The sequence below is a fragment of the Malurus melanocephalus genome, unplaced genomic scaffold (assembly GCF_030028575.1).
Source record: "Malurus melanocephalus ecotype Western Australia unplaced genomic scaffold, MMel_1.1 scaffold_299, whole genome shotgun sequence".
In the NCBI taxonomy this organism is placed as follows: Eukaryota; Metazoa; Chordata; class Aves; order Passeriformes; family Maluridae; genus Malurus; species Malurus melanocephalus.
In genome coordinates this window covers 655,936-673,388 of record NW_026623531.1, presented here as the reverse complement: position 1 = coordinate 673,388, position 17,453 = coordinate 655,936, and the positions used below count along the sequence as shown (strand labels likewise).

The following is a 17,453-nucleotide window of genomic DNA, read 5'->3' as shown; positions in this document are numbered from 1 at the left end:
CCTTGCACTGAGCCAGCAGCATTGCTTCCTGCAGAATTTATGTTTTCATGTAAATTCACGTGTTAGCTGTGGGCAGAACACCYCTCTCCTGTCACAAAATCATCTTGGACATTAGCACAAATAAATCAGGATTCCTACTGTACAGTAGAAGGTTACTCTGACTGGGCTGGATCCTTCAGCCACATCAGAGATGAGAGARTGGAAGCATCAAAGAACATTGTGTAATTTACCCGTCCCCCTGCACTATATCAGTAACAGAGCTGGAAATAGAAACGTCGCCTCTTAGGCACCACTTCAAGAGGCGTGACAGGTGCCTGACAGAGCCCTGTTCCAAAGCACGTGTCAACTAGAACATGGGCATAACATTGCAGGGAGGCAAGGATGTGTGCTAAGACAGGCTCAGCTGCGCTTGCTGGTGAACACTTTCCCCTGCATCTACCCTCTATTCAGTCACCAGCCTGCAGCAGGTGAATTTTTATCACCGTCCACCTATGCACATATGAGGAGGCACAAGAGGAAGCAACATGACAGTGACTCACTTCTAATAGAGCCTTAATAATGACAAACAGGGATCCCAATGCTCCTTATTCAAGCAAAATGGTCTTAATTTCAGTGGTAGCCTTCCCAAATTCAAAATTAATTGCATTCTCAGACTTGGCTTTAGTTTATTAAGCCATTAGAAACAGAATTAATTAAATCTGAATTAATATAAGGACAGACCATGGCTTGGCAAAACACCATGTAAAGCACTTCTCACAGGATTAAGCTCTGCCTGAGGAGCTGTCAACCAAAGGCTAGTTCAGTATGAAGGAGCCACCCAAGACAAGGAGCTCTGTGACATCTAGCAGCTCAAGCAGCAAGGATTTCTTGTTACTCAGTATTACAAGGCAAACAGAGACTTTGGGGTATCCTTGTACTMAGGACTCACGAATTTCTTCTGTTGCCAGGTGACTGAATTCTTATCTTAGGTGATGTGCCAGAAAAGCAGCATGATATTTTTGAAGGTCGTGAGTCTATATACAATTATTATGGTTGATTTTTWAAAAAATTCAGCAGTAGATTTCACTTCAAAAAGCTTCACCAAAYTGACTCATATRAGTGCATAACCTGGATGGGATCCAATTGCTGAGCACTGAGGTAGTATCCACCAACAGTGATTTTGCTTTAGCTCATGTAGCAGGGAATATACTAGAGCATATGGGTCTTAAAGCCTGTAATCAGCCTGAAATGCCAACACACTTCTCCAATCTTCATCAGAAGGGTGAGAGACCTTGTAGTCTTTGTGCTGCTACTGTACTGCAAAATTCTAGTAGAGGCATAAAATTTATCATAGGCATGAAATAATTCATCATAAAATTTTAGTTTTCCTGTAAAAGAAATGAAACTGTCTATGAAATATCCATCATATATCTTAGCCAAAGTCTTGTAAACTTTTATAACAGAATAAGRACATATCATGAATTAGTTGCAGGATTCCACAGGGCTGAAATATAAGCCTTTTTCAATACCAGACTCTGCAAATTAGATTATATTGTTTTTAAAACAAAAGCAAACAACAAAACACAGTACCTCACCTAAAAAGGCAGGAAGGCAATGTTCGAGTAACAGGAGGAGAAATGTCATATTCAAATTAAAAAAATAAAACATCTATCTCCATTGACAACCAACAAGTAAATTAAAATGTTCATCTCAACACATTAAGATCGGGGAATTTTCTATGTTGGGAGGGAGAGAGAGATGCCYACATTGTCTTTTCTTACTGGACTGTGAGCTGGTAATATCTATGGCACTCTCCAGAGCTCTCTTTGAGGAATCTGCACAAGCCCTAGACCCAGAGGGAACACCAGGTCACTTATGGGAACACTCATGACTGGACCTTCCCCTTMGGCTGGCCTCTGGCAATTGCAAGCATCTTCTCTTCACAGCAGGGAATCTCTGCAGTGGTGGGTAGAAACACAGGGCAAACAATCCCGTGTAAAGAGGAGCTTTTGGCATTGCTATGAAACATGTCAACTGTGGCAGTGATGGGCTATTCCATCCACTGAGCCTCAAGTGTTGCTCCCAAGTAACTACAATGCCATTACAGTATTTCCACAGTCTCCCTCACTCTCTATTAATTCCAGACCAATGTACTGAAATATAAAAATTAAAAGTGAAAAATTATTCAACATCCTATCCTGACAAGTCAGCCCRTAATCTTTGTGGATGAATCTAGCTGATTGAAGGCAATGAGATTGTTTCCATCAAGTTCAATAAGCTTGGATCAGATATTGGGTCCTTTGCACTGGTAAAGGCTAGAACACAGCTAACAGTTACAGCTTGATGAAGCATGAGTCACAAAATACCACAGCTCACACTGTGTCTGAGCTCGAGTGAGTGCAGTATCAGCAGCAGAACATTTGTTCACATCAACACAATGAGCGCATGCCTGGCATGCTGGTTTTCACTGGGCACAAATAACGCACATCTGAGTGCGCTCATAGCTTGTTTGTTCTAGTAAAAAACAATGCAAGACAGCAAGAAAGAACAAAAGTGAAGGCTGTGAGATGGCAAAGGGTTGTTGTTCTCTCTTTAATGAGGCTTCAGGACATAGCAGGTGATTCTCCAGATGCCATCTCCCAATCTTACAAATGCACACATTAGGACTCTGTAAAACCCCCTGCAAAAGGGAGAATTTGAAACAGCCAAGGTGAGATGTTGAGGTGCTTCAACTCCTGCCAGCTGATTTTAAAACAAGAGACTTGGATTATTTTTAATCAAAATTCCACCCAAAGAGAAACAGCCACACAAAACATGTACAATGAGGAAAAAGACTTATTGGCATGAGTGCCATGAGTTAAAGCCARCTGCAGGGAGAAGGAACACCTCTGCCTCCTTCATTTCCTGCACTAAACAGACTGATTTTATGTGGAACGTCTGACTGCTAAGTCAATTCCACTTTCCACCCTTCAGAGCTAGGTAACAGTATTCCCTTCTGTCCCTCCATGGCTGCTAACCTAAGGATCTCCACCTAATTTACTTGATGAATCTTTTCTTTCGGAGTTCTTACTGCTTGGTTTTAGCACCAATACCGATACTACCAAGTGTTCTTACAGAAGACCATAACAATCATGTAAAGATGCACACATCACATTTCTTAGCTAATTAGAAATAAAACATGAACAGCATGATTTAAGTCTAATAATCACTCATTCAATACCAGAAACATAAAGACCAACGACTAGTCATTTGCCCTATTCATATCCATTTGTTATACAATGGGGTGCAGCGACCCAGAAATCGTAATAGGAAATGGTCTTTGAGGGCTTTGTTTCCTTTTCTAAAGTACAAATAATTTTTAAGAAAACAAACACAGCCTTGTGATTAAAATATAGGTATTTTTTAGAACAGTGTTCTACAGGCCATGTAGAAAACTAAAGCAATAACTGATACATATTTTAAGAACACTTTCATTAAAAACATACCCRTTTTTGTACTTACTTAGTAAGTATACCCAGGCTTGAAGAGCTTTCTGTCATGAGTATCAGCCATACATCCAGTAAGACAGCAACCTCTCTGTGAAGTTCCTTTTCTTTCCAAATACTTTCAGGCATTTTTTCACAGGTAATATATCTCATGATTGAACAARCAGAGTATTACTTAGGAAAGTCCTCACAAAAGAAGTGTCGCAAAACAATGTGGACTGCTAGGAAAGAGACATCAGAATGTCTGTGAGGTTTGTTCTGCTAGCTTTGTCTCATGCCTGTCTGAGGCAGGAAAGGACTCACTACCAAATATGCAAACTCCCCAATACTGCCAGATCACAGACCAAAGCTGAACCTCCAAAGGAAAGGAAAAGGTGGAGCCCACCAGGCCCCATCTCATTCCTCATGCAAGTGTCCATGTCAACAGCACGATGCCCCATTACCTTTTCATCCTCCTCTCTGTCCTCCCTRTCCCAGTCTTCTCACTTGCTTAGCCCAAGAGCATTCTGGGTCGATGCTGTTCTCTGATATATTTGCACAAGCCTGWTCTTAGGAGGACTTTGATCTTAGTTGGTGCCAGTGTTCTTTGAATCCAGGCAATAAAATGGAAAAAAAGGTCAAGAATGATAATACACTATGTGCACATATGTGCACTGCCATACATGTAAGTAAACACCACTTTTAGGAGAACCACAACATAACTTGTACAGGTATTTGAAACACCTAGATGTTAGAATAGCAAGCAAAGTGTTTTGTTGCCTTTCTCAAGACATTAAATTCAAATCCAAGTATCTTCAGTGTCTGAGGAAATTGATTTCCGGGTTTGGAGTGTCTGATTCTGTGATTTTTTTTTTTGTACACTTGTACAGTTGGCTGTAAAGACTCACAGCTCACAGATATGCTAAGAGATGGTGCCTTRTAATATAGAAAGGTAGGACACAAACCATGTGTTCTTCATGACTGTGGATCTACCCCAGTCTTACAGCTCCACACTACTTGTACCTTCTAGAAAGCAAACTTTCTGCCACACAGATTTGCTTTTATTGTAAATTTGTATTTCATCTTACATGAGGGGAGAACACATCTGCTGGACATATAAATTCTCAAAAAAGAAAAATTTCTTTGGTTTCTTACCAAACAAAAATGTTTCAGAGAGGTACTATAGAGAAAGAGAGAAGAAACTGAAGCAAAGAATGACGAAACCAGTATTTACACAACCTTCGCACTTTTTAATCTTTYATAGGAGTAATATAAATTCTTAGCATATATTGTGGTAAATTTTTCCTCTGGTATTGTAATCTCTTAGAACAAAAGTATCAATAAATAAGATTAAAAAAATGTGTAAAATATTTAGTGGGTTGTTTTAATAATTAATCAGCCTAAGAGCTTTCAGTCTAGTTGTACTGACAGCACAGCCAGAATTATCAAGACAAGAAACAAAACTAAATATCTAGTCACCTATAAAAATGTGTTATATGAGTACTATTTCTAGCTCTTCAAATGTTACACTGCATCAGGAGAAATTGCAACACTTATGATTTTTTCCAGAAGTTGTAACTCTGGGGCATATATAGCTTTTAACTCCCCCCCAACACATTAGTGTATGTGATGTATTCTCCAGTTCTGATGTATTCTCCAAGACTTGTGCTCAACAAGTTTCTGAAAAGATACCTTCTTGAAACATATTATACTGGCACTGGGCACTGAGCAGAAATTCATTTTTGCAACAAAAGACTTGACTGGTAACTCTAAGTTGATACACTGAATACCACRTGCCATATCTCTCACACTATATGATGGAGGGGACACAAAGGTCTTCTCTATGGCTTCTGGAGACAGAGGCTGTATCCTGATAACTGCCTAGAGCACTGACCACACTTTCCTTCCTAGAAGGAACGTCAGGATGGCGTGACCTTGCTGGTATTGCTAGAGAAAAGCTTAGACACCGCTAGCATTGTGAGGAGACTCTACACAGGTCAGCCTCTAGTCTAGTATTCTACCCTTACAGTAACCATTTCATATGGGCAACATGAGGTGGGAATCATCTGAAAATAGCCCACAGTCTCACAATATCTGCTGCAAGGACCTGTAGCCTTTTCGGGCAGCCTCAACTCAGTTCAGATTCTTCTAGGGACAGCATGATGATAGACTCAGGATGCATTACCCAGCATCTAGGACCTGGGTCATCCTCCAAGGCACAATGTAGACACCAACAGGTCACATAAATCTTSCTGGGGTTTTCTCCCCTGCCAAACACTGGCTCGGTTTCTCCTGTCATGACAATACAAAACTCAGATCRGAGTTAAGCAAAGGACTGCCAACCACACTTCAATATCCAACAAGCATCTGTRGAGCTCAGTGCTGCATGACTGGCTACTCTCTCAGTACAGCTTATATTTTGTGGTTGGCTTGTCCCCAAAACACAAGAATGGCTTTCCATGAGGACTAGAGGTACTTCACAGGCAAATATTTTCAGCCAAATTTTCAGAAAAATAGCCATTTCTAAAACCAACACTTTATTCCATAAAATTCTACAAAATTGGCCAGAAGAAGYAAGTTACAAGTACCACCACTTCAAAGACAAGTCTTATTTGAACAGTTTTTCCCAGTATTTAAAGAGCCCAGTCAGAGCACATCACAACAGAACAGACAGTAGGAAACAGATMCAATTCAATCTCGTACTATCTCTTGCTTAAGTAACACCAATGACAAAAGGATAAATATCTAAAAATTCACMTAGGCTGTTTTTGTCATTATATCATAATCTACCATAAATGCTGTACAAACCTCCAGATGAACGGACGTATTTTTAAGATAACACCAGCTATAACTCCAGATTCTGTTAAACAAGATTCTGTGCTGATGCAGGGCTCTTTGCTTTTTGTTAGCTCTTCAAACTGYGGGCGTGATCCAAGTGAGGGCTCACACTACCTCACATGTCATCACTGCTGTTGATGCTGCTGGGCAAAAATCTAACTGCACAGTCCCTGAATCTGGCCATTCTTTCTTCAGGCCTCACACAACTAACTTGCCCTGCCTGACTSAGAAAAACCCTGCCTGTGATTATARAAAGGCATTTGACTGCAAGGACCATTAGACTTTGCCTTCCTGGCACCACTGGTCTCCTGAAATGGCAACACTGCAGACTCTGGAGTGTGGTCTGCAACTCACAAAGCTCATAATAATAACTCACCAACCACTGCATTTGAATCTTAAATACTAGGATCAATACAGACATAAAAACAAAGGAAAACGATATTCTGATATTCTGGTATCAGCCTCCTTTTCCAAACAGTCACCTTCATTCTARTTATGTTCATTCTGCTCCAAGAAAAATATAACTTCTGCTCCATATGAGAATGAGTGTTGCAGTTTATTCAAAACCAGAAGCGCCTTCTGGTCTTGGGGCTGACTTCATTCATATTGTTATTATACGCAAATAATCGATTCATTGAAAGACCATTGTAACTATAAATCAAATCTGTAGGCAAACTACACTTTCATGCATGCTGCCGTTTCCTATTTTCCCAATTTTAATGGAGGCATTGAAAACCCCCAGCTGTTACAGTACCAAATATACTTCTCTTAGTTCTCAGGATAAGAGGAAGTAGAATTATTTCAGAGGTTTTCATAKCAAAGAATAATTTTAGCAACAGTTTGCTTTCTAAGATAAGGTCACTCACTTCAAAGTTTTTACTGTTTATGAAGAGGGCAACCATCAAWAAACTGTTACAAGATTGCCTATGGATATAAAAGATAATTTTTTTTAGAAATTGCTTTACCTATCCACATCTCATTTCCTTCAACTGGAAAGTGATAGAAGAGTTGCCTGCCTATGCTGGCATCTGTAGATAAGAAACAGATTGAGTGCTACAACGTAATTCTGTGGCTAGAGAGACTTCACAGAGGATACGAAACAAACTTGTCCCAAAATCAATCCAGATCATCTCCTTTTACTGCGAATAGGGAAGAAACCCAAACACCCAGGCTTACACTGCACACATTAGACAGATGTCAACATGTAAAGGAAGTAAGAGAGAACACAATAGTGACTGAYATGCAGGCATTCACACACCCAAATTCCAATACGAATTGTCTGATCTGAGAAGCACATCACAAACCAGTTTTGCTACCTCATTATTCTCATCTAATACTATTTGTTGTCCTAAACACATTCCAATGAACAGCATCCATGACACAGGAATCCAAAATTACTTAATCTTGCTTTGTTATACCTTAGTGAAATAATGAAAAAGTACATACAGAAGTGCTATTCCTTCCAGTATTTAAACAGCATTTCTCTCTGGGATGGCACATAGCATCAGTTTTAGTAGCCCTAGCGTGAATGAAGCATGACTGTATCTGGTTGGCAGAGTTACAACAAAGTGGCTGACCACCACTGTTCAAGCAGTTTGGCATGGATAAATTTTCATGCAAAAAGAACTCTGAAGTCCTGACAAACCCGAACTCTGGCATCAGTATGACACCTTTGAAAGACACCTACAGTAGCACATTTGCCTTCACTGTCATGCTTGGGTAAGCACTCTCTTGGCTGAGTGTGAAGACATGACATCATCACTTCCCAAACCYTCTCCTCTAAGTGATCCAAATACCAAGTCCAAAACTTGCTTTTATTGTGACATGCAGAATGGTCACAGTACAGTCTGTGAAGGAACAGAGGCTGAAATCATACTAAAGGCAAAGATTAGGTTCATAAAGCCTTATTTARATACACAAAGTGTCAATCATCAAAGGAAAAGAAAAAGTGAAGGAAAGCACCTGGATATCCAGCACTGTTGAGAACCCAAGCTTTTGTTATGCTCCTACTTCAGAGAGCCTAAGCAGCAAGTAAAAGCCCTAGCTTATTCTTTTATACAATATTCTTATTTATACAATAAGAGCAAAGACTAAAACAACCTACCCATGATTGAGAACTTCAAAGGCCTGAAGTAAAAACAATTTTCAAAGAACACTGAACTTTATCCATGCTGCCAGTGAATTTCCCAATGCTGAATAAATCCAAATCAAATATCTCACAAAAAAAAAAAAGAAAAAAGAAAAAAAAAGCAAGCTTCTCAGCTAAAAATGTCTGCTCTTAAAGGCACAGCAGTTTCGATAATCCTATAGGTAGCTTCTGCTCTGATATAAATTACACTAAGCAATGAAAGTGCTGACCCTGTCTTAACTTGCACTACAAACAACACACACTGTACAACCTAATTCCTTAATGCTCATTCACATATATAGCACCACAGAAGATAAYAGGATTATGGAAGAGATTGAAGACTTCAGGATCAGACCAAGAGAACGTCTGGCTCATAGCAAAGGACTCAGCAGAGAGAAAAAACACTGTGATTCTTTGTCCATCTTAGGAGATACATATTACTGTTTTTGCTTAAAGCAAACAAAACCAGCAAAGTGTTTTGGTCTCCCCATCTGCACTGTGCTGTCATAAGATCAAAGCAGCATTTAGCAAAGTCAAGGTACAGAAAACTGAAAAATAATACCAAAATAACATAGAGGAACAGAGAATTAACCAGAGTAGCCCTCTGCTGCAGAATACCACTGAGACAAAGTGTTCATCAATTAATTAGCACATTGTATACAGTAACACATCAGTATAAATTCTGTGAACATCTGCTGCCATATCTTAATAGTGACCTGGGTGTGTGCACACATATGCTGCACCCACATACACAGAGCACATTCTTCAAAATACAACATACAATTTTCACAAAGGTTTAACATTCCTGTTTTTTTYCCCAGATTCAACCTTTGCAAAAACAGTAAACTTGTAATTCAACATTTGCAGAGTGCTTCAAAGTTTCTCTTGAGTTTTCCTTTCCCCCTACTCCAAATATTTTCCCTCCCCTGCAAAGAAGAAAACACAAGAAGAGACCTGTTTATCACATGACCTTCCTTTGGAGGAATCCTTACATTTGTACTCTTCGAATCAGTTATGTATCAAAGAAAAAGGAAGCTGCAAATAATATTCACATGGAGCACATAATTCTTACCTTCTGACATTTAGATTAGCCTCCTGGGCATGTGAAATTTATTAGGCATTGTTTCTTTCTTCTTCTAGATAGCTTAGGTGTGAGCTTGTGTGTATGTATGTTTCTGTGTCTGTTTACAAAATATCTGATGTATTCCCAAAAAAGGCATACTTGCTGTGCTTTAAGTCTATAAATATCACTACTTATATATTTTTATATCAYTATGAATCTATATTGGCTTTACAGAACAGGATTATCTTTAGAAATAACAACTCCCAATTAAAGATAATAAGCATGCCTACTGAACAAGAAAAAAAGGAGTGCAAAAGAAATGGAATTCATTAGAGACACCCACGTGATACATACATGTTTTTTGTATATCTATGCATGCAGCAGAACCAATGTGGTCCAGCCTTTAGAAGTAAAGAGATATCAATCTGCTACTAACCTTCAGCAAGCTAAACCACCCCTTGCCTTGCCAGATGTCCTAGGCAGAGAAGCGTTTGGGACAGACAGAGTTTCTTTTTATGACAAGGTAGCAATACATGCAAGAGAGAACAATCTTCAAGGAACATAATCTATAAAAATGAAACACTAGCATAAACAAGTACTTCCAGCAGCACTAGTAACAGCAATATGATGCAGAATAAAAAACAAACCACTACAACTAAGGAAACACTGATCCTTGGGCAGAAGAGTGAATAGATTCTACTTAGAATAAATCCCACTATCACCCATCTGGGTTCCACTCTGGTGCCCTTGATTTGAGGGCTCTTTTATTGAACCCCTACATAAAAGAGTAACAGCCACAGCACTGACACGAGCACAGGCCACTTACTGGTTAAAAATCAAACAAGGGTAACAGCAGGAGCCCAGGCAGTTTTGCTGAAATGAGATATGCACAGCAGGGCAGGCATGCCTTTTCTTCATTACCCTAATAGCCTAATAAATAAATAAGGAATAGTTGTGTCCATGGTAATCACACTGGTGATTTTTTTCCCTTTCCTTTCCAAGACACCTCAGGAGTGAGGTAGYCATACCCCAGCTGCAGAATCTGATCTGTAAATAAAAAACTGAGAGCTAAATGAAGCCCTTTCTATGATAGGATTTAACTAAAACTACTGCGTAGTCTCAGACATTTAAACCACCTACCATTCATCAGGCACCGGTGATACCTGAAGCTGCTGCCAATTACTTTTCACTCCTGAATTCCTTATGAACTGATTGCAAAAGGTATTTATACCTCTGCAGAGAAGCACACAAAATACAAATCTTCAGAAAGAGGAGAGTGAGACTAACCAGTAGCCTCCTTTCCTCTTAAAGACACAATGGTTTCATACCCTGCCATTCCCAGCTTCTGTTTTATCCAAACTACAGCAAGTGCTGGCTTCCTAAAGTACAGTATTCTCAGAATGTCGCACGCAGGGCAGCATCCATGCGCCGCTGACTTAGTAATTGCATTATCTGCAGCCGCTGATGAATGAACAACCGTAATGCATACATCCTGGCTTTAGCTCTCTCGGGACAAGCAGACACAGACTCCCCACCAGATTGACTCAGTTTGCTGAGTCCGAAGGTATACAGAAAATGCCCGTGCGCATTCCCTCTCATTTTAAAAGCAACGTTGTAATCTGCTCCCCCTTCCCCCTGACAGAAATACAGCACTTCTATTTACAAGCACCAGAAGCTCATACTTCTCTGCATCTGCAATCTATTCTACTTGCAAATAACAGGCTTGAATAAAGGCTTGCAAAAATTGTGGTGTAACACCGACACCGTCTCTGGATAATAGGAAAAACAAGAGAGGCGCTAATATCCCACACCATAATGGCCCTTTAAAGAACGACTAGTCCTTACGTGTAAAAATAATCTCAAGAATAAAATGGAGCCAAGGCGATTTCCATTGCAGACGCAGGGCAGTGACCAGCTGCCATAGCTGCGAAAGCCCCGCAAAGTTACCCGCGCAGAGGAGCTTACCTCGGAGCGCCGCGGCAGCCGCCGTGCCCGCCCAGACGGGACGCCGCAGCCGCGCTCGCTCGAGTCGAGCCGAGCCGAGCCGAGCCGAGCCGAGCCTAGCAGAGCCGCCGCGGCTCCGCGGCTCCCCAGCAGGCGGCGGCCGCGATGGGCGCCGCCCCCCGCCCGCCCGGCGGCAGCGGCGCGGGAACACCCGCTTGGCGCCGGCACGGAGCGAGCCCCGGCCAGGGACAAGGAGCAAAGAGGGCCTGCGCTTCCCAGTCGGGAAAGCGAACCCAAGCCTATGCGGAGAAAGGCGGGAGCAGCGCGTCGGACGCCGGGCTGGCAGCTCGGGAAGGGGGTGCGGCGGCCCCTGGCCGACCTGTTGCGTGTGTCGGTCTCTGGGAGCTCCCGGGGTGGTGAAATTAGCTGAGGACTGAGCACTGGGAAAGCCGTGCACCGCTGCGGGAAAAAAAAGATCAAATAGAGGAGAGGAGAAATCACTGTCTCGTTCAYCCTGCTTTTCACTGGATTAATATTACTATTAATATTACTGCTTTGGTTTCATTAATGCTTAGGGCCCAACTCTCAGATCAGCTTTGGTATTCCATAAAAGTGAAGCAAAGGCAGCCCAAACTCAAGAACATACCGACAAAACACATGAAGGTACTAATCCACAGATGGCCTGACTGTGCTGCCTCTGTGTTAAGAGGAAACACCATGGACAAAGAGGGAATTTCATCCTTCTCAGGCTACCATGGTACATCATGTGCATTTTTTTAATATTCAGAGGTGATCATTGTGTTTTCATTCTTTTTGCCCTTCACAGTTCTTGTTGTCTTTAATATACTGACAAGCATAATAATTTAGTTTGTCTTTAATTCAATACTATGCCTGAATCAAAAATATCACCATATAATTCAAACCAATTGCCAAAAGAAATTAATTAAATCTCAATCTGTAAATTTGAGTAAAGATCAAAACATGTTTTGTCTTCAATTGCTAGAAGGCACAAAGGAAGTTTAAACCCAAACTTTGCTCCCTCTAAAAGCACACTAAGCTCTCAAGGGCAGCTGGAGAAACCTCCTTCATTTCAGAGAGATGAATAAATACAAAAGGCAGGCTAGCTGCCTTCCAGATGGGGACAGGAAGTTTGCAGTGATGATCCTGAGCAGCCCTCTGCTTCTTGAAATTCCCAGGAGAGAGGAACGTGACCATCATCTCAGAGCAGAATGGACAGCCGGGAAATCTCAAATCTGAAATCCAGCTAGCACAGAAAATAGATGTCTGTTTCTCTCTCACTCAATGGAGAGAAGGGTGATAAAATTTGTGGCATCCTGCCAAAGCCATTGAACCCATGTAGTCACAAAACCTCATGTTACCCAGGCTGAATAGCATCAAGAAAGGGGGAAAAAAAAGAAATTTTATTCACTGGTATTCCTATCCCCCAAAAAAAAAAAAAAAAACCAACCAAAAACCCACAAACCCCCATCATAAGAATAGCCATCAGGAGAAAACAAGGCCTGGGATTCACCTAATAGCTGAAATGCTAATTTTTAATTTAGAGACTTACTGAAGTGCCAAATGTGTGCAAGTGTATATGTACATCTCCATGCAAAAGAGGCAGAACCCAGGAGCAATGTAGGTAGACAGACAATTAAACACTATAACCTTCTTCTCTCCTGGTCTGTTCAGGGTCTGCAAGCACTGCTTGCCTGTCTCTGCTCCTGAAACAGTGCTTCTAAAAACCAGTTCAAGTACCTTTGAGTAGATTGGGGATTTGCTTGTTCATCTCTGAACCCAGGAATGTCAATCTGCCAATCTAGAAGAGCTATTCTGTTCCAGGTTTTTATGTGGGGAAGGCACATAAGTGCTTAGCAGGACAGGTTCATCCATCAGGCCARTCCATCAGCAGCACAAAGTAAACCTGGTTTTGCCCTTCTACTGCATTAGTGCTTCTCAGTGCAAGAAGTTGTGGACCAAATCTTTTATCTGCACTGTTGATTTACCACTCCCACTATCCTTAGAAAGATCATAGAGTTACTTGTGGGCACTGTGGAACAGTAAAAATGAGYTGACAAGATCACAGGGAATGCACAAATGTAGGCCTTTTCTGCTTGTAAGAGAACAATCTGGTCTGTTGCAATATAAACTTAGCACTGGCATGGCCACCACACTAGTCCCATCCACAGCAGCAGGCAATTGCAAGTTCAAACCATGGAGGAATTATGATTTTTAGTGAAAGCACAATTGCATACTGGAAAGCTGTTGAGCTTCTCTGAAAATTCACCTATATAAAAGCAGATACCTTTCAAAATACACTCAAACCCCAAGCCTGCYCCGTGTAGCTGAAGGAGATGAAAACCCTTCAAACCTTACTTGGGCTATCTGTGAGAAACCAGCATTTCCTCTGTAACAGGAGAGGGCTTTGTACCTCACTGCTGTCAGCAGGTGACTTTACAGCTGCCCATCTGCTATGCATTTTATAAATATCAAACATTTGTCTCCTGAAATGCCCCATCTTCCTGCTCCTCTCAAAAGCAGGAAGTTTGCCTTCCTGCTTGTGTCCCAGCTGTATTTAAAATAGGCTTGTAATGGACTGTTATCTTACTCGCAGCCAAACTAATAACAGCAGTCAGTCTAAGATGACATGTGAACACGAGAGCTTAAAGTGTGTAGCAGGGCCAGTGGTTTCATCAGGAAGTGAACTCAGCCCTWCTTGAAAAGAACTATGTTACCAGAGGGAGCAAATCTTTCATCACAGTTACTGCTTTGAATCTAATGCTGAGACATCTCAGGCTGAATGAATGAACTAATGAGTGAATATTCCCCACTTCTACTGCATCCTCAGCAAACTGCCCCAGAGAGCCAGGACTGAACTCTGTTTTTCTCTTGAACAGCGTCTCTTAAGGACAAGTACAAGGAGGAAACTAACAGTGCTGATACTTCAGGTAGAGCCCCATAAGAGCAACTAACAGCCTGCACAGGAACATCAATTGACAGGCATCCCTCTCTTTAAAGGGTTTGTCCTGTGTGCGCATACAAAGACTGCATCACACTTACAGCCCTGAGACATTACCCAGGTGCATTGGAATTTTAATGCTAATCTAAGTACCCTCACTGAAAACAAGATAAATGTAATGGCTGGTATGAGAAAACAGAGATAAATGGATTATGGGGCAACAGAGACAAAAAGCACTCAAACATACATCAGAATCCTTCTTAGTAGGAAGACTTTAGCTATACTGCAAATTTGCTCCCCACYCCCATCCCCTCCCATGGAAACTTTGAGCTTGAGTTTAAAAGAGAAATGACCCTGCATTAGATAGGGAGTATTTGAGTCTACATGCTGGACCCAGAAGCTGTGACAACTCTCTTGAAATTTTTCTGTGCTCCCAYAAACCATGTAACTTTTTAGATTCTTAATGACAAATGTTCATAGCTAATTAGTACATGGGCACAAATACTCCTAACTTACTGAAGTTTGTGGGACTTCTGTGACCATCTTCCCTGATGATGAGCATTTATCACCATTGACCATGAAATTCCAAAACTGTGCCTATAGAACATGTTAAATGAGGCACATATTTAGTGCTGGAATGACATTGTCCTGCCTGAGGTGACACAGAAACTGGATGGGAGCTCCTTAACAGCCTGCTGGCAGCAATGTGAGATGAAAAAAATCCCTGCTTGACCCAAACCAGATAAACTTTACAGAGCACTAAAGCACTCATTTGTAAAACAGAGATGTCTTTAAAATAGAATCTGTGACATCACTGATCCCAAATCCTGCCATAGCCATAGCCTGAACAGAAGTGCACTTCAAGCTTGAACTATTCTACTTCATAAGACAGCAGCTTAAACAAGCAAATCAAGTGTGTCTCAGGTCAGYCCCCCAGTGTCTCTGACTCCATGCAGGTATACTGACTCCAGGCCTYTCCTCTGGGCTTCCCACCATTCTTCATCACACTATTTAAACCAGACAYAAAGTCATGCTGATTCTGTGAAGGCATCCAGACAGAGCAACTGCAACATTTTCCAAAGGCAAAATCATAGAGTGTAGTGAAAGGGAAATTGTATTGACCTTTTGCTTTGCTAACAAGGGATTTGCAAGCACACAGGCTATGTTTGTTCAACCAGAGTTGAAAAGAAAACCAGAATCATATGAAACATCCCTCTAATCCATGAACCSAGTGAACAGGATGGCCCTAGCTATTGTGTCAGGACATACAGCTTGGGGTCCTTAATCCTTCAAATTATTGGCATGGTGCACTTGTTCTGTGACAGCTCTTTCAGATCTTTTCCCATCTCTATTGTTTTGTTTTCTGCTTGAGTAAATAGGAGGGCAAAAGTGAGACACATTTGTTTCTGCTGTCATCTTTCAGAATGAATGGCCTGGACCTTCACCTCCCTGCTTTTTCCGTCAACTTGTATTTTGACTACTGCATGTGGGCTATCATCAAGGAAAGAGTCCTCTCCCGTTTAGTCTTGTATGAAAAATGCAGAGTGGAAATGACGGCACAAAGTACAAAGCTGTCAAGGATGAGGGCCAAAAATGCAGAAAAATAATTAAAATCCAGAACCCACCTAATTCACATCACAGACCACCATTCATATCCATGGTGGGCAAATGCTAAGTGAACAAATTGCCTCCCATTGACAACAGGAGAACACTGAGTCAAGGAATGGCAATCTAACCATGGTCACCCCACAAATCAGTGGCATATTAGAGATCTCAGATCTTCTTAGTTCTAATTTTGTCACCTATCCACTAGGCAGCATGGCCTTGTTTTTCATTTTCATCAGAATGAATACAAATTATTTAACCAGGATTATGGTGATTTATACCAAGCTGGCACAGACAAACAAGGGAAGCAGAGAAACTACAGTGTGRAAAAATTCAGCTATGAGGGGATCTTGAACAGGTCAGAGATTTTATGTCATGGTTTTCAACCTTAGTTGTGGTAAATGCTGCACACTCCCAGCTGATGTAAGAGGGGTCAGAACAGTATTGTCTTCTGGAAATCCTTTTAAAAAAAGATATTAACTCAGTGAGCAGTCTTCATTTGTTCTCAAAAGACTCTGAGTTACTTTTAAACTAGACAGCCCTAAACTTTACAATTTAAATTAAATAATTGTAAAAATCTGTGCTTATTGTTGGTATCGATAGTAGGAAGGGATTTCATATGATTCTGTTTGTGCTTGCACAAGAGCCTCACTGGAGAGATAGGACAAAGATAACCTTGGCATCTGCTGTTACCTTCCAAATCCCAGAAGGAATAAGGACTCTGAATGCTGGTTTAACACTTCTCTTGCTGGAAATTATGTAAAGGGAACAAGCAGATTCTGCAAACGAAGACAGGTTTTTTTTTTTCTGAGCAGAGATAAAGTTTGACTTTTCCTTCTCTGCCTTCTACCACAGCTTATTCCTTCTCTCTGTCTGGTAGACAGAGTAGTATGGAGGAGGATGAAATCATTCAGAGACCAGGCTTTGGTTCCACCTACTGCATGTAGTCTTGCACAAAACACTTGTCCACTCTATTGCATTGCCTGTATTTCCAGCCCTTTCAATTCAAGAAGCAGCTGCCACACATACCCGTGTCCAGATATGTTTTCTGTCCCTAACGTAGAAAGTCAAGGAAGTTTTGATTTGTCTAAGCCTATTGCAGACCATATGTGCAAGAAGCCCACGCTTCCTCGAAGGGAATGTCTTGCTGGGCAGTTGTGACAGGGTGTGTGGGCCTATGTTTCTGCCTGGCCTAAYGAATCATTAAATGATTTCAGTAACCGATTCTCCTTTGGCACACTATGCAGGTTAATTCACATATGTTAATATATATGTGCACATATACACCGGTTCACACAGAAAACATACATTTTTGTTAGTTTAAGTTAATATTATTGTTAGTTTAAACACAGCTCATCATTTCAACAGGCATTACTGTGTTCCCTAATACGATACAGATAATGCATAGAATAAGATTTTCCATAAAAATAGTAATGATTTATGAACCTGAAATTCCATAAATGCATTATAATG

The 17,453-nt window shown here is 41.0% G+C and overlaps 1 protein-coding gene across 1 annotated transcript in view; it reads right to left on the bottom strand.

Annotated features, from left to right (window-relative positions):
* The window catches only part of SORBS1 (sorbin and SH3 domain containing 1), a 158,892-nt gene extending 147,368 nt beyond the window's left edge, over positions 1-11,524 (bottom strand). Inside the window, exon 1 of the mRNA XM_057377070.1 lies at positions 11,438-11,524. The gene's annotated coding sequence lies outside the window, so the exon portion shown is untranslated. The remainder of the gene's footprint in view (positions 1-11,437) is intronic.
* Between the last annotated feature and the right edge of the window lie 5,929 nt (positions 11,525-17,453).